Source organism: Melozone crissalis, unplaced genomic scaffold, assembly GCF_028551555.1.
Source record: "Melozone crissalis strain CALT ecotype California unplaced genomic scaffold, PUWL_Pcris_2 ptg000079l_1, whole genome shotgun sequence".
NCBI classification, from domain to species: Eukaryota; Metazoa; Chordata; class Aves; order Passeriformes; family Passerellidae; genus Melozone; species Melozone crissalis.
The window spans coordinates 1,930,108-1,950,026 of NW_026535856.1; positions in this window are offsets into that span (position 1 = coordinate 1,930,108).

Consider the following 19,919-nt stretch of genomic DNA (forward strand, 5'->3'; position numbering starts at 1 on the left):
TGGATGGTGGAGGTAAGAGCTCGCCTCCGCCGCCAGCTTCAGGCAGGTTGGATGGTGGGGGTGGGAGCAAGCCAGCTTCACCTCCGTCTCCAGCTTTGCCTCCGCCGCTTCCCCCGCGAGACTCGGCTTCGGTGGGGGGGGGGCCGCTTCCCCCGCGCGAGCCGGCTCCGGCTTCACCCTCGGCTTCGGTGGGGGGGGGGCCGCTTCCCTCGCGTGAGCCGGCTCCGGTTTCACCCTCGGCTTCGGTAGGGGGGGGGCCGCTTCCCCCGCGCGAGCCGGCTCCGGCTTCACCGGCTTTGCCTCCGCCGCTTCCCCAGTATGAGTCAGCTCCGGCGGGGGGGCTGAATCCCCCGCCGGAAACCTCGGTCTCGGTACCGAAATGCCAGCAGCATAGCACCCTTAAAGAGTCAAATCCTATCCCGGGGGCACACAGTGACCTATGGGGGGAGATGGCTAAACAGAGAAGGGAAGCTTGGGCTGCTGTGGCAAAAGAAGTAATGCAAATGGGGGATGGCGAGGCGATGGAAGTAGTTTCTAGTCTTGCATGTCCGGTTACATATACACCACAATATGATGCACAGGGGAACCTTACGCATAATATAGCAGCCTATGAGCCCTTAGACTGGAAGCTGCTAGCTCAATTACGTTCTACAGTTAGTCAGTTTGGAGTAAAAAGTGAACCTGTTAAGCAAATGTTAGATTATCTTTTTAATACTCAGATTTTATGCCCAAATGATTTAAGAGGAATAGTTTGGTTGATATTTACTCAGCATCAGCAGTTACTGTTTAATGCACATTGGCACGCTTTGGTAAATGAGTCAGTTGCTGTACAGCGAGCTCAAGGAGATCCATTACATGGAGTGACAGTAGATGAGCTTATGGGCTTAGGGGCATTTTTGCGTACAGAGGCACAGATGATATCGGGAGCAGATAAGCTTAGAGAGTCTATGCGGTTAGTGCGTGCTGCAATAGATATGGTTAAAGAACCAGGAGGGTTACCGGCTTATATGGGCATTAAACAAGGTAGAGAAGAATCATTTGGGAATTTTATAGACAGGGCAGCTACTGCTATAGATCGGGCTGGTGTCGCAGACTACATGAAGGGGGCGCTATTGAAGCAGTGTGCTCTTCAAAATAGCAATCCAGCAACACAGAGAGTGTTAGCTACTTTGGGGGCAAATTGGACCATTGAGGAAGCATTAGAGCGAATGGCATTAATGCCAACAGCTTCACAGGCATTTATAGTAGATGCAATAAAGGAGCTAGGGTTAGGATTACAAAAGCAAGCAGAGTCTACTCAAAGTCAGGTGTTAGCTGCTCTTGCTCCTCTCCGAAATGGCTCACTGGCGGTCACGCAGAGCTCGAGACCATTCCTCAAGTGCTACAGATGCGGCAGTGAGGGACACACGCGACGAACATGTCGAGCAACCGGGATATGGTGTCACAACTGCCGATCCAGTTCCCACAACTCTACAGCTTGTAGGCGCCGGTCGGGAAACTATCCCAGGAGCGCGCAGCAGGCGAGCCGCGCCCAGACACAAGTAGCCGCCGTGACATCGGAGACACCAGCTGCCGACGCAACATCGCTGCCACCCCCTGTCTGCAACCAGCCACAGAAGGCAGCCTCGGCTTGGACTTATCAGCAGCAGTAGACGTCACATTAATGACGAATCGGCCTGAGAGGATACCAACTGGAGTAAAGGGTCCTCTCATTTTGAATGAACAAAAATGTGGAGCATTGTTATTAGGACGTTCTTCAATAACTATGCTGGGATTATTTGTATTGCCTGGTGTTATCGATGCGGATTATACAGGGGAAATACAAATTATGGTTTACACCCTTTATCCTCCTATTAAAATAACAAAAGGACAACGCATTGCACAATTAATACCACTATCACAAATGACATCTGGTATACCATCATTTACTGGACAAACGCGGGATGAAAAGGGTTTTGGCTCTACTGGTGTTACACTTTTAACTGTGGATTTACAAAATAGACCAAAACAAAAAGTGGAAATTACCCATGGACATCAAAGCATAACCCTTTATGGATTATTGGATACAGGAGCAGATACCAGCATTATCTCTCCAGAAGCATGGCCACAACATTGGCCTCTGTTCCCATCATCAAATATGCTCACCGGAGTAGGAGGATTTACATTAGCAAGTAGATCACCACTTTTGTTAGTGTGTATTGATGATCAACAAGTATCTGCTGTGTTTTCAGTTGTTCAATTACCACCTACAGTTTCTTGTTTAATTGGAAGGGATATTTTAACACAATTGGGAGTGGTGTTAACTAATCATCACCCTTTGGGGTAATTGCCATTGCTTGGACTTTCCCCATTCCACTCACCTGGAAAACGGATACACCGGTGATGGTTAAGCAATGGCCATTAAAAGGGGAGAGTCTTATACATGCCCATGAATTGGTAAAGGAACAATATTCACAGGGACACTTACGACTTTCTACGAGCCCTTGGAATACACCTATTTTTGTTATCAAGAAGAAATCAGGGAAATATCGTTTGATACATGATTTACGGGCTGTAAATGAACAGATGGAACCAATGGGGGCCTTACAGCCTGGTCTTCCAAATCCAGCTATGATCCCAGAACACTGGCCACTTTTAATTATTGATCTAAAGGATTGTTTTTTCACTATTGGGCTGCATCCTGATGATATGAAGAGATTTGCTTTTACTTTACCGGCAATAAATCGTGGAGAGCCAGATAAAAGATTTGAATGGACGACTCTTCCGCAAGGCATGCGTAATTCCCCGATGTTGTGTCAGCTTTATGTTGATGCTGCATTACAGCCACTACGTCGTAAGTGGCCAGCAACTATAATATATCATTACATGGACGACATTTTGTTTGCACAGCAACAACCATTCTCCTCTCTGCAGATTGACAGTATTAGAGATACTCTTTCAGCATATTCGCTTGTTATTGCTGCTGAGAAAATTCAGACCACCACACCATGGAAATATCTGGGATGGACTTTAACGGATCAAAAAGTAATACCTCAAAAATTGGAATTACAATTGGACATTAAAACTTTGCATGATGCACAGAAGTTGCTGGGAGATTTACAGTGGTTAAAACCTATTGTGGGAATACCAAATCATTTATTAGAAACCCTGCGGCCTTTGTTAAAGGGTATTGATCCTACTACTCCTGTACACCTGACAAAGGACCACTATCTTGCCTTGCAACAAATTAGTAATTGTGTACAACAGGGATATGTGTCTCGTCGACAACTCGACTGCCCTATTGACCTTACTATTTGGAATAGCCCTTGCCATTTGCTTGGTGCTCTCTCTCAACAACAGGAGAAAACGGGGGAGATACGAGTTCTGGAATGGTTGTCACCATCACTACAACATAAGAGAACAATATTCTCAAAAATTGAACAATTGGCTGTGTTAGTCAAAAAAGGGCGTCTCAGAATTATTGAAGTGGATGGTCGAGAACCTGCTACCATTAGATTGCCTATGGAGAAAGAGACTTTAGACTGGTACTTGATTAATTCAAAGAACTTGCAGGAAGCATTATTAGCATCACCTGCTAAAGTAGAAACCAGCAAATTAGTGCCTAAAGTTTTGCAATGGATGACAGAATGGAACTGGATTACTCGGCCATTGAGGGAAGAACGCCCTATAGAAGGAGCTATTACAGCTTTTACAGATGCGGGAAAGAAATCAAGGCGTGCTGCTGTCACCTGGCAAGAAAAAGGACAATGGAAGCATCAACTTCTTATAGCAGATCCTGCAGATAGTTTACAAACTTTGGAATTGTTGGCAGTAGTATGGGCAGTGTCTAATTTACAGGAGCCTTTAAATGTGGTCACAGACTCTATGTATGTTGCCGGAGTAGCCAGACGAATAGAGGAAGCAGCAATTAAGGAAGTGAATAATAAACGATTGTATGAACTATTGATACAATTAAGGAAAGCTTTACGAGAAAGAAGTGCAGCGTACTCTGTGATTCATATTAGGAGTCATAAATGGTCTGAAGGTTTAGGAGAAGGGAATGAACGTGCAGACAAATTGGTTACTTTACCCATTGATAACTCTTGTCCTATTGACAAGCATACATTGGCCAGAGAAGCACATAGCAGATATCATCAAAATGCAAGAGGGCTTGCAAAACATTTTGAACTGAGTTTATCAGAAGCTAAAGCCATTGTTAGAGCATGTCCAATATGTAGTTATCATAATGAAGGAATAGGTTTAGGCGTGGGAGTTAATCCTCGAGGTTTGGAAATAAATGAAAAATGGCAAATGGATGTTACACAGGTACCTAGATTTGGTAAAGTTAAGTACGTGCATGTCACTGTAGATACGTATAGTCACTACATATGGGCTACGGCTCAGGCAGGACAAAAAGCTACACATGTTATTAGACACCTGTTAAGTTGCTTTGCTGTTATGGGAGTTCCAAGAAGCATCAAAACAGATAATGGTCGAGCTTATGTGTGTGCTAGGGTCCAGAAATTCTTAAATCGGTGGTCCATTAAGCATGTGACAGGTATTCCACACTCTTCTACTGGACAGGCAATAGTGGAAAGAGCAAACGGTACCCTTAAACGGTATATTGAGAAGCATCAAGACTTAACAGACTCACAATCATGTTTGGCTAAGGTTCTGTATGTGATCAATCATTTATGTATTTTTGGAGAAGATGATACCCCTCCTGCGATTAAACATCATCCAAGGTCAGGTCAGAAAAATACTGAGGAGACAGAGGTCTGGGTTAGGTATAAGAACCCGAGTACAGGATTATGGGAAAAACCTGCGAAAGTATTATATTGGGGTCGGGGGTATCTTTGTGTTTCCTCACCTACAGGGCCTTTGTGGGTGCCTGCTAAGTGGACTAAACCTGTTTTTGATGCAGCCTCTAGTGGATCGCCTCACAGAGGAGGACAGGGAGCGACTGAGGGAGAAACTGCCTCTAGTCCTACAACCGCTGCTGCTACAGCTGAAGGGACACTCGAAAGTGTTGGACAGAGCACTGACATGTCACTATCGGACGGCCCAGGAGTTGATTGGTTTTATTGACTCATTATCAACTTTTCGTTTAACAAATCCAGCAAAGGAACATTGCCTTGACTGTTATGATCCACATTGTGCTGCCTGGATAGCTCTACGTTGTGGGGGCTGTGATAATACTTTTTGGATAGAACAATCATTATTACGGGATTTATGGTGTCATACTTGCGAGCACGAGCACACGTGGGGTAAAAACTGGCAAGATGAATTAAGGAGACAAACGGGACTAAATGCGTACGTCGCTTTAAATCTTTATGAGTCTCCTGAACAAAAAATTCTTGCTTATTATCGTTGGGAAGTACAATGTGTTGTAAGTAGAATTAAGGTTCAAAGTAAATCACGTATAATCTCTGTAAGGTGTAGAAAATTAGTACCTTTAACACAACGTTCTATTGTAGGGCCCTTCAGGGGGAATCCTGAAAGAGCATTAGATCATTGCATTGAAAAATTACAAAAATTAAGTTTGAAAGTGACGGGACCAGTGAAATTAGGAGCAGCAAAACTGAAAACTGATAAGAAAAAGAAGGCTAGAAAGGGAACAACCTCTTCTAAATAAGGCTAATTAGTTTTCTATGATTAGGACAATTTTACAGTTGTGGGACCCTCGGGAGGATACAGTTATTGAAGAAGATAACGAGCAGGAACAACGATTACGAAATAAAATACGCCTTGCGCTAAAGAAAGAGCTTGAACTATTAGCCTTATATAGTAAGAAAGGTGAAGAGGCTTTGCAATCACCACCATTAAATTGGTTGCATTGGGTCGAAGAGACAGATTTTTACACTGGTCCCTACTTACATTCACTTCCTTGTTATGTTTGCAAAAGGGATGCTGATAAGTGCTATGCATGGATAGCTTTGCTTTGTGCAGGTTGTAATAAGATTTATTGGTACTCACAAAAGACAATAGCAAATTTATGGTGTGGACCTTGTTTCGGGAAGTGGATTCAAGATTTTGTCTGGGTTAGAGCTCTTGAACAAAATACTGGCCTGCCAGGAAGGGCAGGATTGGAGCTTTTTGAGAGTGCAGAACAAGTGGTTATAGCATATATTAGATGGAAATTGCAGCAAGCACTTAGAGAGCTTGAAGTTACTAGTGCCTCACGCATTATAGCAGCTCGCTGTAAAGCTGATTTGCCTTTAAACTTGCCATATGCTATACCTGTGAGCAAGGATGCTGATTTGGAGTTAGATCAGTGTATTCAAAGACTGACTCAGGTCCATTTTAATCAGCCTAACAAATCAGGTAAAAGACAGCGGAGGAAGAAAAAACAGGCAAAAAGGAAAGAAAAATGAAGTTTGTTTTTATTATACTGCTTAACGCTGTAACAGTTAAAGCAGTAGGAATAACACATTTCAGTCAGCCAAGAGAAAATCTATGGGTAACACTTGCTAATCAAACTAATCAATCATCACTTTGTCTTAGTCTTGGAGGGGTTACTAATCCATTTCGAACATGCTTGGTAGGACTTCCAGTGTGGTCTCCTGGAGAATTTTGCAGTTTAATAAATAATCGAACCTTATGCATGCGTAACATGTCTAACATCACATTGCCAGCACAGCAAGGATATACTGCAGGTCAGAGTGATGGCTATCGCCAATGTTTACTTATCCAATCACTTAACACTTCCTTGCGTTCTCCTCCTGAAGAATTAGATCTTTTTGGAAGTGCAAATGCCAGTATGTCTAACACCACAGCTGGCGGATGGTTTAGTTTCAAACCCTTGGATGTCCAGAATTTAAATCAACCTAAAGACACATGGGCCACCTTGGATTCATCCCTGAATTTGAGTGAATTCTCTCCACAGCATTACAGTCAATGTAACGGCACAAACATTACGGCACCAATGAAATTACCTACAGGAATATTTCTAATTTGTGGAGACAGGGCGTGGAATGGTGTACCAGCTAAGCCACAGGGTGGACCCTGTTATTTGGGAAAATTGTCCTTGTTTCACCCTAATGTATCCTTGCTAATGCAGCTCAGTCAAACATCAAACAGGAAAAGGCGTAGTATACATGACTTGGACTGCAGCCAGATTGGAGATCCAAAGTTTTGGGGTACATTCAGACAAGTAGTAGTTTCAACTATCTTACCAGGAGGATCTGCCAATAAGGCTATGAATTTAGCAAAACAATTAGGGTGCTGGACAAGAAATGAGCTGAACCAGACATCCCAAATTCTGGACATGATGACTGCAGATGTGCAAAGTGTTAACCATGCTGTTTTACAAAATAGAGCTGCTGTAGATTTTTTGCTCTTAGCACAAGGGCATGGATGTGAAGAATTTGAGGGAATGTGTTGTATGAATTTGTCTGATCATTCGGTGTCCATTCATACTAAGATAAAAGAACTACAACAGGGACTTCACAATCTCAAAGAAGAAGAAGGTTTAGGAATTGACGAATGGCTTAAAGGCTTAGGGCTTGGACCATGGCTAAGGAACATTGTGACATATGCTATCGGCTTACTGGGTGTGATCTTAATGTTTTTGCTTATTTTGCCTTGTATTTTTACTTGTATTCAAAACATGGTTAGCCGTATGATAGCAAAAACCTGGCAAACTAATCTCCTTGCTCAAGAAGAAAACGGGGGAAATGTGGAGGATTTTATTAAGAGTTGGTTAATTGAGAAAGGCCATACTGATTTAATGCCGCTGGTTAAGCTTGAAAGGGAGGTCAGCAGTCTCTGATTCAGTGACTGCTGACAGGCAAGAATGCCGGATGGCCTTGCTGCAACATGAGGAAAGGGAGGTGAGATTAGTCCTGAATATCTGCAGAATGTAACAGAAGAATAAGCACAAGAATGTAGAAGTAGGTGTAGTTGCTGATATGTAACTAACCAATCCTGAGCTCAACTTTTGCAATATGTATGAAGCTTATTAAGAACCATATTTAACCCGCCGTATTCGATCAATAAATCGGACTTGGATGAACCAATTGGTGTCTGGGTCTCCTTCCTCCGACACGACCCCATATGGGAGTCCTGGAAAAAGGTGAAAGGGCGGGCTGCGGTGCCCTGGCGACCTCACAGGAGAGTCCAGCTGACTGAATGCCATCGACGTCCTGGAAAGGCTGCAGCGCACTGAATGAATGACAGGTTAAAAGGTAATACAGAGACAAGCGGTATCTAATCCTTTTAAATGCTTTTTAGAAAAGCGGGTGTTATGTTTGCCCAATTATCCCATCAAAAAAAACCAAACAATATTTAAGGTAGCAACAATTTTAATTGAATAGTTTAGAAAATATATAAATAAGGGATAATTTGGCTCAAATAATAGCACATAAGCAAAACAACCAAGGGGTACGGAGGGCAGGGTTCAATGACCCTTGCCACTTCACGTACAAGCTTGCCAAGTGAAAGTCACCCCTTATATGCCATGTGTCAATGCCATCTCCTCCTATTTTCGGTTCGTCACTTTTCTGTCTCCGCCCTCATTACCACCCTTATCACGCATGCGCCACCACTCGGTTTGGTGGTCGCACAAGTCTTTGGGGGTCGTCACTGATGAAGGCCCTGTAGTCTTCTTCCTTGTCCTTTAATTCACCTTTGGGTTACACATGCGCACCAAGCCAGTACAATGTAAGCCAAGACTAACATATCACTGCATCTACGTATCAAGGCAAGAAGTCCCTTATAATTAGCATTTTCTTGGACCCAACCAGGTTCTTTGGTCATTTTTAGCAACTGTATCTTCAGCTTCTTTCCTGTGGTCCTTGAGAACATATGCTGAGAAGGGGGAGGTGGGTGGAGCCCCTCCTTTCCCTCTCTTCTTTGGCATTACAACTTTTAACTATTAACTATTTTATTATTCTTAAATATTAATTACTGTACCAATATTGGTTATTGTTTCAATTTTTATCAGCACGAATCATACCTATTTATCACACTTCTGTCAGCCTCCGCTGTCACCAAATGGCCAAAATACCAGAATAAGACTCCTTAACACTCATTTGGTGTCTAAGAGAGCATCATTTATTCAAGCCTAAGGTCCAGCGGGTGATACCTCCCCTCCAGTGGGTGGACACATGATTCTACCAGTGTATCACTTACATACAATCACTATGTGTATATTAAAATGTACCCATTTCCATAATACCCACCCCAAATTCCCAGATTAAGTCCTTGTTTTCTCTATCCCTGCACCCTTGAGCCAGATGTCTTCATCTTCTCTTCCAACCATTCCTGCTGGGAAAGCAGCCCCAGCATGTCTTGTTCCTGTGATGAAAGTTCACAGGCATAGTAAAAATTGAATTAACCTTTTTGGTATCAAGTCCAAGGCTTTGTGTGGGCAGGCAGAGGCAGGCAGGAGGCAGAGCTGTCCGCAAAGGAAGGACCCAGCCAGGTGGGGCAGCGGGGGATGCCGACAGCCTGCAGGGACAGAGGCGCAGGGCAGGGACAGCGTGGGACAGCCTGGGCTGCACAGGGCACAGGGATGGGCAGCAGCTGCAAGACAGCCCTGCCAGAGCCGCCTTGGGCAGCACTTTGGCCATGGCTGCTGGGCCTGGGCCTGAGGCAGGAGCAGGAGACAAGTGACCCTTGCAGGCCTGGGGCCTCATTGTCTCCTCGTCCCTGCTCAGCAGCCTGGCAGGGGCCGCCCCATGCTCCTGCCCCTGGCATTGCACATCCCCACATGCCAGTGCCCATCCCGGCAAGAGCCCTGAGCAAGGAGGGAGGGACAGGATCTGCCTGGCCAGGGGCTGGGGCTCAGGCCTTGGCCCTTTGCATTCCTCAAACACATCCAGCTTTGCTCAGCACCAGAGACACCTTTGCCTTGTTTGTCCCCAGCTGCCATCACTGCCTCCAGTGTTCTGCTCTGACTGGAACCTGGGGACACTTTCCCAGTCGTGTTCCTCTGTGGGACCCATTAAAACTCCAAGAAAATTTGGAGTTTAAATTTAACTTTGAGTTCTTAAGAAGTTTTTTTCAAGACACTCTAAAAGACTGAGTCTGATGTAAACAACAGCAAAGCCCTGAGAGGGTCATTTGTTTTCCTAGTCCAGTTATGGAGAAAGATTTCAAAGAGCAGTAATAAAATATACATTCCTAATTTAAAGGGTGTCTTTTATTAAATTTCTCTTTAGAGCAGAGGTGATTGCAGCATTCTGTGATTGATATTGACCCAGGGTCTCTCCTCAGCAGCTCTGGCCTGCTCACAGAAGCTGTGCCTTGAGCTCTGACCCAGTGTGGACTCTTATGAACAAAATGCGGGTAATATTTTTTTTGTGAGAAAAAGTTACAAAAAGGCAGCCAGACCACGGGTAGCTGCTGAAGTTCTTCGTGTTTTGTTATTGTAATCACGACTCGTTGTGGCTAATCGCTCCTTTTGTATCAGCAGAGCCTCGCCCAAGGCTAAGTTGTACCTTTCCCAGAAGGGTGGGAACCTTCCTGAACAGTAGAAGAGACCTGAGAAGGTGAGGGGGGCTATGCAAAGTGACTCCAAGACCACAATGCAGCATGGGTCCCCCGCTGTATGGAGAAAACCCCAAAACAACGAGCCACCTAAGAATTGAGAGACTGGAGTGATGTCTGGACGTGAGGAGCCGAATGCTGAGTCTGCAGAGACGCGGAACACCTTCGGACCCTCTCACCCTGACCATGAGAGACGACCCCGGCGGTGAGACCAGGCCGACTGAGCCGGCAAAAGTACCACCTGGCAGGGAATACCACGCCCAAAAGGCTCCCACGAGGACTGGATTCCCCCAGTTCTGCCCCTTGTGGACAGAGCTGCGCATATCCTCCTCCTCTGAGTCGCCCTGGGAGATGACGGGACCTGCAGTCCCGCCGAGACACCCAATCCTGAGCTGATCACTTTTAATAAAGGCATTAAAAAGGAGAAGAAGTCTCCTGGCCCTTGTTTATTTCATGGACAACCTTGCTCCACATTGCCCAGCCCCATCCTGTCTGTCCTCACTGCCCTGGGCCCTGCTGTGCTTGCAGAGCTGGCTGCACTCAGCCTAAGAGGGGTTTTCTGTGGAGGATTTTCTTAAGAGTTGGTTAGCTGAGAAAGGCCATACTGACATAATGCCACTGGTTAAGCTGAAAGAGGGAGGTCAGCAGTCTCTGATTCAGTGACTGCTGACAGGCAAGAATGCCGGATGGCCTTGCTGCAACATGAGGAAAGGGAGGTGAGATTAGTCCTGAATATCTGCAGAATGTAACAGAAGAATAAGGACAAGAATGTAGAAGTAGGTGTAGTTGTTGATATGTAACTAACCAATCCTGAGCTCAACTTTTGCAATATGTATGAAGCTTATTAAGAACTATATTTAACCCGCCATATTCGATCAATAAATCGGACTTGGATGAACCAACTGGTGTCTGGGTCTCCTTCCTCCGACAGGGCTGATTTCATCTATGTCTCCCTTTGTCAAGACCATTATTTGTACTACCATTTTTCCTTCTTTTGGCATTACTCCAATTCCCAATTTGATTTGTAAATCATATCCTAATAAATCACAACCTAACTTGGGGATGGAAATGAAATTAGCTCAACACTCTCTTGAATTTCCTCTGATTTCTACATCTTCTATAATCTGGGCCTCCAATGGTTCTCCTTTGGCCTCTCATACTTTGCAGACCTTTTTACTGACTGTGATTCCTGTTGGTATTCTAGTCACACATGACTTCTCTGCTCCGGTATCAACTAAAAATTCAAATTCATCATTCTGGGCACCAATCTCAAAATTTACCAAGGGCTCTTCTAGATGATTCATTAAATTCCCTAGAGGATAGAACCCTTGACACCCTTATCCCGCATACTTCTCATCTCTTCTTAAGATGTTCTCCAGAGTTTCTTGCTCCCAGGCTATGGCTTCATCTAATTGGCGTTTCTTACAATTTCTCTTTAGGTGTCCTTTCTCTCCACAGTAATAACAATATTTGTCACTGGGTAGAGCCCTAGTCCCTTTTGGTCCAATAAAACCTTTGTCTCTTCTAAGTGGTTCTACTGGCCCATCCTTGTTGGCGCCTACACTTTCTCTGGCTTTGGCTACCATAATTTTAGCTTTTGTTTTTGTCTTTTTTTCTTCTCTTCTCTGATATACTCTTATGGCTTCTCTCAGCAGTTCATTATACTTTTTTCCTGCCAGTCCTCTATTCTTTCTAACTTTCATCTGATATCTGGCCAGGATTTAGTAGGTCAACATTAGAGTAAATCTGGAAGTTTTACTTTACCCTATTAAGCCATGGTGCTGCGGTCTCGTCTTTTTCCTGGGTGTTGTCAAATGCTATCCTGGTATTACTCCATCTAGGGACTGATTCTTTTATCCCTCTGGTCATCAGGGACCTGTAATCTCTCATATTCTTTCTCCCCTCTTCTTGATTAGGGTCCCAGTCAGGCTCCACTCAAGGCATTTTTTGGTCACCTGGGGGCCCGGGTTGGTTTTCTCCCTCCCAAAATTTCATTCCTGCAGTTCTTAATAATCAAGTTTCTTCTGGGGAAAATAGGATGTTAAAGATGGAGTTCAGTTCTCCCCATGTATAAATATTGGGGCTAAAAATAGATCAATTTGATTTGCTATTCCTACTGGGTGTTGGAGATGAAGGGAGAACAACCATCCTATAATGCATCGAACTCAACTTTATTGATCAATCAATCACCTTAAATAACAAAGTTAACGAACTTCATGCATATTCTGTAATCCAATTTCATGATAGGCTAACAGAGAAAATTCTAACCACTCCTCTTGTTTTAGAATACCTACAATTGTTTATTAAAAACAGAACCAGAGTTCCCAAAACTTCTTCATCTGTTCCCAGGCCGCCAGCTTTTCCCAGAGATGGTGTTCTGCTTGTTATGGGAAGACAGTCCGAGAACTTTATTGTTTATAAAGAGAGTCTAATTGTTTATAGAAATCAGAAGTCTGAGAACTGCGTTAGGACTGCTTTACTTTTTCCTTTTACTTTTCTCTCAATTGTATGTCTCATGGCCTTTTTCTTTAAGCCATTCTTGAACTAAACTCTCCAACATTTTCCCCGTTTTTTTCTTTGAGAGAAAAGAGGTTAGCTTGCCAGGTTTTCTCTATCATCCTACCAACCATCTTTTGGATACAACTGCAGAAGCAAGGTAAGATAAATAGAAGCAATAAAAGTACACCTAATATGCCTATAGCATATATTACAATGTTTCTTAACCGTGGTCCCAATCCTAAGCTTTTAAGCCATTCACCAATTCCCAATCCTTCTTCTTCCTTAAGGCTGTTAAGCCCTAGTTGTAGCTCTTTTAACTTAGCATGAATAGATACAGAATGATCAGATAAGTTCATGCAACAGATCCCTTCAAACTCTTCACACCCATGGCCTTGTGCTAGCAGTAAAAATCTATAGCAGCTCTATTTTGTAAAACAGCGTGATTAACACTTTGTACATCTGCAGTTAACATATCTAATATCTGTGATGTCTTATTTAATTCACCCTTAGCCCAACACCCTATTTGTTTTGCTAAAGTCATTGCTTTGCTTGCAGCACCCCATGGTAGAGAGCTGAAACCATCACTTGTTTAAATTTACTCCAAAGCAACGGATCTCCTATTTGACCACAGTCTAAGTTGTGTAAGCTGCGCCTTTGCCTGCTTGTCTTATGACTTAGTTGCATCAGCACAGATATGTTAGGGTGGAATAATGATAACTTGCCTAAATAGCAAGGTCCACCCTGCGGTTGGGCTGGTATTCCATTCCAGGCTCTATCTCCACAGATTAGAAATATTCCTGTGGGTAATTTCTTAGGTGTCATGATACTAGAGCCTTTACACTGGTTATAAAGCTGTTTGGACACTATTTCCGGGCTTAGAGATGAATCCAGAGTAGCCCATGTCTGTTTATGCTGATTCATCCTGTGAAAATTAGAGTAATCAAAGCTGTAACTCCTCCAAGGCTGAGACAAAGCAATGACTGATTAATCTGTCTAGCAAGTGTTGTCCATACATTATCTCTAGGTTGACTAAAATGTGTTACCTTTAATTCTTCAGCTACTACTATACTAAGCAATATAACAAAAGTGAACCTTATTTTTCTGTTTTTGTATTGACCTTCTTTTTCTTCTCAGTTTTTAACCTTACTGTTCCTGACACCTGAAAACCACACCTTTGCAACCTTCTAATGCAGTTATCTAATGCTTGATTGGGATCTCCTCTTATAGGATCTACAACAGAATGTTGTGTTAAAGACGCCAGTTTTCCACACCTTATCGAGGCTATATATGATGCACTTTGAGCTGTAACCCTTTTCAAAATACACTGTACCTCCCACCGATAATAAGCCAAGATTTTCTGCTCATGAGATTCATAAAGGTCTAAAGCTGAGGTAGTGTTTAGCTCTGTCTCATTCCGTAGTGCCCACTCCCAATTATGTTCCCAGGTATGTCTATAATTGCAGGCGTTGCACCATAAATGAAAAAGTGACAACTGATCCACCCAAAAAGTATTATCACAACCCCCACAACACAGTGCAACCCAAGCAGCAGAATTTGGGCTGTGACATTCAAGACAGTTCTCTTTTGCCGGTCCTCTTTTATATGGAAAGATGATAATGATTCAATAATGTCAATCAGTTCCCTGGTCGTCCGGCAACGGCGTGTTACGGCCTTATCAGGCATTGCACGACAGGTGGTAATTGGACTAAGAAAAGAAAGCTGTTAGCTGTTTTCATTCATGCGAACCTGGAGAGGAGGCGAACAAGCCTGAAAATGATCCTTTCTGTCCTTGAGAATTTCACATCCACCTTTTTTCAAGGGTTTCTCAGAAATGTTCAAAGTCAGTTTTCAGTCTGTAATCCTTTAGTCATTTGGCTCAAATGGCATCAGCTGGGCGATTCTCAGTCCTTTGTTAATTTGGAGTGGTGAAAAAGTAGTATGCATTTAAAGCACTTAAAATATTTAACTTAAAATTTACAGAACTGACAGAAAGATGTCATACAGCAGACTAGCAAGTAGGACAGAGACATCAGCACAGAGTAGAGGGCAAACATTTGTCATTCTCGTATTTTTAAAACTGACAAACAGAGATCACTAGATAATTAACTTGCACACTTCTGTAAAAGCATGATCTGAGAAACTAAAGCTATTTCCCAGTAATGAGTAGGACTTACTGTAGTATCTTTTTTGTAAATAAATAGGACCCCAGCAAACAAAAGATGCTTAGGGTTTTTCTATTTTTATCTTTTTACTGATGTGTTCTGTGACACAGACAATAAATACCATAGTAAGACCTATTTTTATCTAATGGAAACACTTGGAGCAAAACTTTAACAAATCTTCCTAACAAATGAGTATGGCTTCCAGCTTTCAGCTCCCAGTAGGAAATAATATTTGATTCATATTCAGAGAATTAATAGCCTTTACAATTGGAGACAGGATGTCACTTGAAGACTCATAACTTTTTTTAGAAAGTGTTCTGGAAGATACAGACTTAGAAAGCAGCAATAAATTAATGCTCCAAGAATTTTAGAATATATGAAAGTAATTTACAGGATTAGCTGCTTAGAGGAAAATATGCCTAAAATAAATATACTAAACGGAATTATTAAAATAAAGTTAATTTCAGTTACTCATTCATCCTCTGGGAAGTCTAACGAGACTAATTATAGCAGACTTATTTGCAAAACATGTAAAATCACTTAAATCTAATTCAAACTTAACAGAATCTAACTTAACTTAGACTTGATAACACCCAAACTTAACAGAAATTAATTTCAACAGAACTTCCTACACAACTTAAATCTATACTTAATAACACTTAACATTTAACGGCACTTAATTGATAACTTAACTTAAACTACTTAATAACAGATAAAACTTACTATAGAAATAATATATAGCATTTACTATAACTTACTTACAGGCCTGATTCTAAAATATTAGGCTAGAATAACCTTTCTCATGTTTTTGCTGCAGCATTTTTATACTTAAATACACTTAAACATAAATTGATTCAAGGTATACCTGTGAAAAAATTCTTTCGAATTCGGTGCTTGCTTATACATCTATCACATCTAAACAAAGCTTAAAGAATATAAAAAACACAGTCATTACATCTTACTTCTACAATCACTTTAACACACCTTTAACAATTTCAAATTTTTCAAAATGCAGCCTTAAAGTCTGATATTCCACCGACTGAGCCAGCCACTTTGGACCAGGTGTTTCAACATCAGCTGTGGAGGCTGACTGGGTAACTGCACTCTTGGGCATGAGATTCTGAGATGTTGTTTGGCTTCTCGTTTCTGCTGGGGGAGGCAGAGCAGGAACTTGCTGGTGAATAAGGGGTGCATGAGATGGCAGAGGTAAGGGAACAGTAGTGAAGGGTAAAGAGAGTAAGGAGAGGGTAGAGGGGAAGGTGGTGGAGGTATAACTGGGTGAGGAGGTGGTAAAGGAATGACAGCTGGGAGAGGAGGAGGAATTGGGTCCACAGCAAGAGGAATTGGAGGAAGGATTTGAGGTACTGCAAGGGTAGGAGGAAGTAAGTGGTCAAAGGGGTCCCAGTTTTTGTCAGCCTTCCCAGCCTCTTCTTCTACTTTTATTTACTAGCTTGCTTTCCCTCTTTTAATTTATAGACTCTTGTATCTTCCTCATCTGCAGCGTTCTTTAGCCAACTCTTGACGTTGTGTATGTGATGGGCCTTTTGCAGGAACTTGGGGAAAAAAAGGAAGGTGCATCACCTTTGGACAGAGAGGCAGGTAACTCAGGAAATGTTTAAGGATGTTGTTACGTCATGCAGAAAGAAAATTAGAGAGGTGAAAGCTTAAGGCTAAACCAGGCCACTTCTGTGAAGGATATCAAAAATGTTTCTATAAATATATTAATGGCAAAAGGAGGTACAAGGACAATCTCTATTCATTATTGGGGGAGATATGTTACCAAATATGAGGGAAAGGCTAAAGTATTTAACCCCTTATGAGCCTCAGTTTTCCAGAATAAGTCAAGTTTTCCTCATGACAAGTGTTCTCCTGAACTGGTGGATGGGCACAGGGAGCAGAACAGCCCCCTGTAATCCAGGAGGAAGCAGCTGGGGACCTGCTGAGCCACTCAGATGTTCACAGGTGTCTCTGGGAGCAGATGGGATCCATCCCAAGGAGATGAGGGAGCTATGGATGAGCTCCCAAGCTGCTCTCCATCATTTACCATCAGTGCTGGCTCAGCAGGGAGGGCCCAGAGGACTGGAGGTGCCAGTGTGAGCCCATCCCCAAGAAGGGCTGGAAGGAGGAGCTGGGGAACTCCAGGCCTGTCAGCCTGACCTGGGTGCCCGGCAAGGTTGTGGAACAGATCACCTTGAGTGCCATCACAGGGTGCCCACAGGATGGCCAAGGGATCAGAGCCAGCCAGCCTAGGTTTCAATGTCTGCACTGATGATCTGCATGAAGGGACTGAGTCCAGCATCAGCAAATCTGCAGATGACACCAAGGTGGGTGTGAGTGTGGATGTGCTGGAGGGCAGGAGGGCTCTGCAGAGGGACCTGGACAGGCTGGATCCAGAGATCAAACCCAACAAGGTGAGATTGAACAAGACCAAGTTCCAGGTCCTGCACTTTGGCCACAACAACCCCTGCAGTGCTACAGGCTGGGGACAGAGTGGCTGGACAGCGGCCAGGCAGAAAGGGACCTGCAGGGACTGATGGACAGCAGGCTGGACATGAGCCAGCATTGTGCCCAGGTGGGCAAGAAGGCCAATGGCTCCTGGGCTGGATCAGGAATGGTGTGGCCAGGAGGAGCAGGGCAGGGATTCTTGCCCTGTGCTGGGCACTGGTTGGGCAGCACCTCGAGTGCTGTGTCTAGTTCTGGGCCCCCAATTTAGGAAGGCCATGGAGGGTCTGGAGCATGTCCAGAGAAAGGCAACGAGGCTGGTGATGGATTTGGAGCAGAAGTCTGGATGAAAGGACATGAGAGAGCTGCAGTTATATAATCTGGAGGAAGCTCAGGTGAACGCAAAGGTTTGTCCCAATAAACCTGAGTGGTTTCCCTGGTGTCCCCCAGCCCTTGCTGGCCCCAGGGGCTGATGGCATTTATGTTCCCTCAGGTTCATGTCCCCACAGCAACAGCATGGGGGTGCTCCCCCTGCTTTGTGCATGCAAACAGGGGTTCCTGAGCCAGTGCTGCTATGTCTGTTCATACAAGGATGGGGCACCTGTGTGAGCTGGGGGAGAGGCCAGGGTTGCAGAGGGGGGATGTTGTTGGCAGATCCATGAGGACGCTCTGGGACGCTGCCCTGGGCTGTGCAGCGCACTGGGGGTGGACCAGCCCCTGCTCTGCTGCTCCTTCCCATCTGCCCCAGGGCCCTTGCAGATCCCCAGCCATGCTGTTTGCCCCCAGCCTGCCCACGGCCAGCCTGGGGCTGCTCACGGGGGTTTTCTGTGCTGAGCATTGGCCTGGGTGTGTTCTTGAGAGAGCCTGGGCAAGGAGCCTGGAGCCCCCAGGGCCTGGGCTGAGGCGTCAGCGCTGCCCCAGCAGTGCCCATGGCCTGTGTCTGCTGCGGCCCCGGCACTGCCACCCCCAAGGCTGTGCCCGGCCCCGAGAGCACTCAGGCTCTGCAGCAACACCAGGGCCACCAGGGCAGCGGGGCAGGGCCACGGCAGCAGCACTGGCAACACCAAGTGCTGCTGGTGCTGGGCACAGCGGCTGGGCCAGCCCTGATCTGCCCCAGCTCTGCGCACAGACATTGCTGCTGCAGCTCCAGAGAAGGAACAAAAGGGGCATCTGTGGTGAAAACTTTCCTTGGAGATCCTTTATTTTATTTAAAGCCTCTGAGAGCACAACTCCTCATTGACACAGTCTGGGGCCACAGAAAAGGTGGAGACAAAGAAAATGATAAAGGGTAGATGCAATGACCTTGCTTTATGAACATCATTGAAATCTAAAGCAAAGGCAAAAATAACAATCGAACCAAGAAAGATTAAAGATGACTTTTGCTATATGAACTTTACTGAAATTGGCCCGCAGTTTAACGTTTCTGAAATGGTCCAGTCATCATTTTGCGCACTTCAGCATTCAGCTCCTGGTTCCTCAGGCTGTAAATGAGGGGATTCAGGACTGGAGGCACCACCGAGTACAGAACTGGCAGGGCCAGATCCAGACATGGAGAGGAGATGGAGGAGGGCTTCAGGTAGGAAAATGTGCCTGTGCTGAAAAAGAGGGAGACCACAGCCAGGTGAGGGAGGCAGGTGGAAAAGGCTTTGTGCCGTCCCTGCTCAGAGGGGATCCTCAGCACGGCCCTGAAGATCTGCACGTAGGAGAAAACAATGAACACGAAACAACCAAAACCTAAACAGACCCCAAGCAATAAAATCCAAATTTTTCTGAAGTTGAAGTGTGAGCAGGAGAGCTTGAGGATGTGTGGGATTTCACAGAAGAATTGGCCCAGGTCATTGCCATGGCACAGGGGCAGTGAAAATGTATTGACTGTGTGCACCAGAGCATTGAGAAAGGCACCTACCCAGGCAGCTGTTGCCATGTGGGCACAAGCTCTGCTGCCCAGGAGGGTCCTGTAATGCAGGGGTTTGCAGATGGACACGTAGCGGTCATAGAACATGATGGTCAGAAGGAAATACTCTGCTGAGAGGAATAACACAAAGAAAAAGAGCTGTGCAGCACAGAGCAAGCTGAGGGATCCCAAGGCCCTGAAGGAGGAAAAAGGGTGCTTGTGCTGAGCAAGCTGCCCAGGCGTGCAGTGTTGCAGGGGAAATGCCAGAAGCCCCTTGGCCTGTGGTGGTTCTGCTGAAGCCTTTGTGCTGCTGACAGAGCGAGTGGGCAGGGGCCGGGGCTGCGGGGATCCCTGCCAGAGCGGTGCCTGGAGATGGCCACAAGCCCTGTGCCAGGCAGGAAGCGCCATCCGTGTCCTCCTGCCCATGTGCTGCTGGCTGCCTTGCTGAGGGC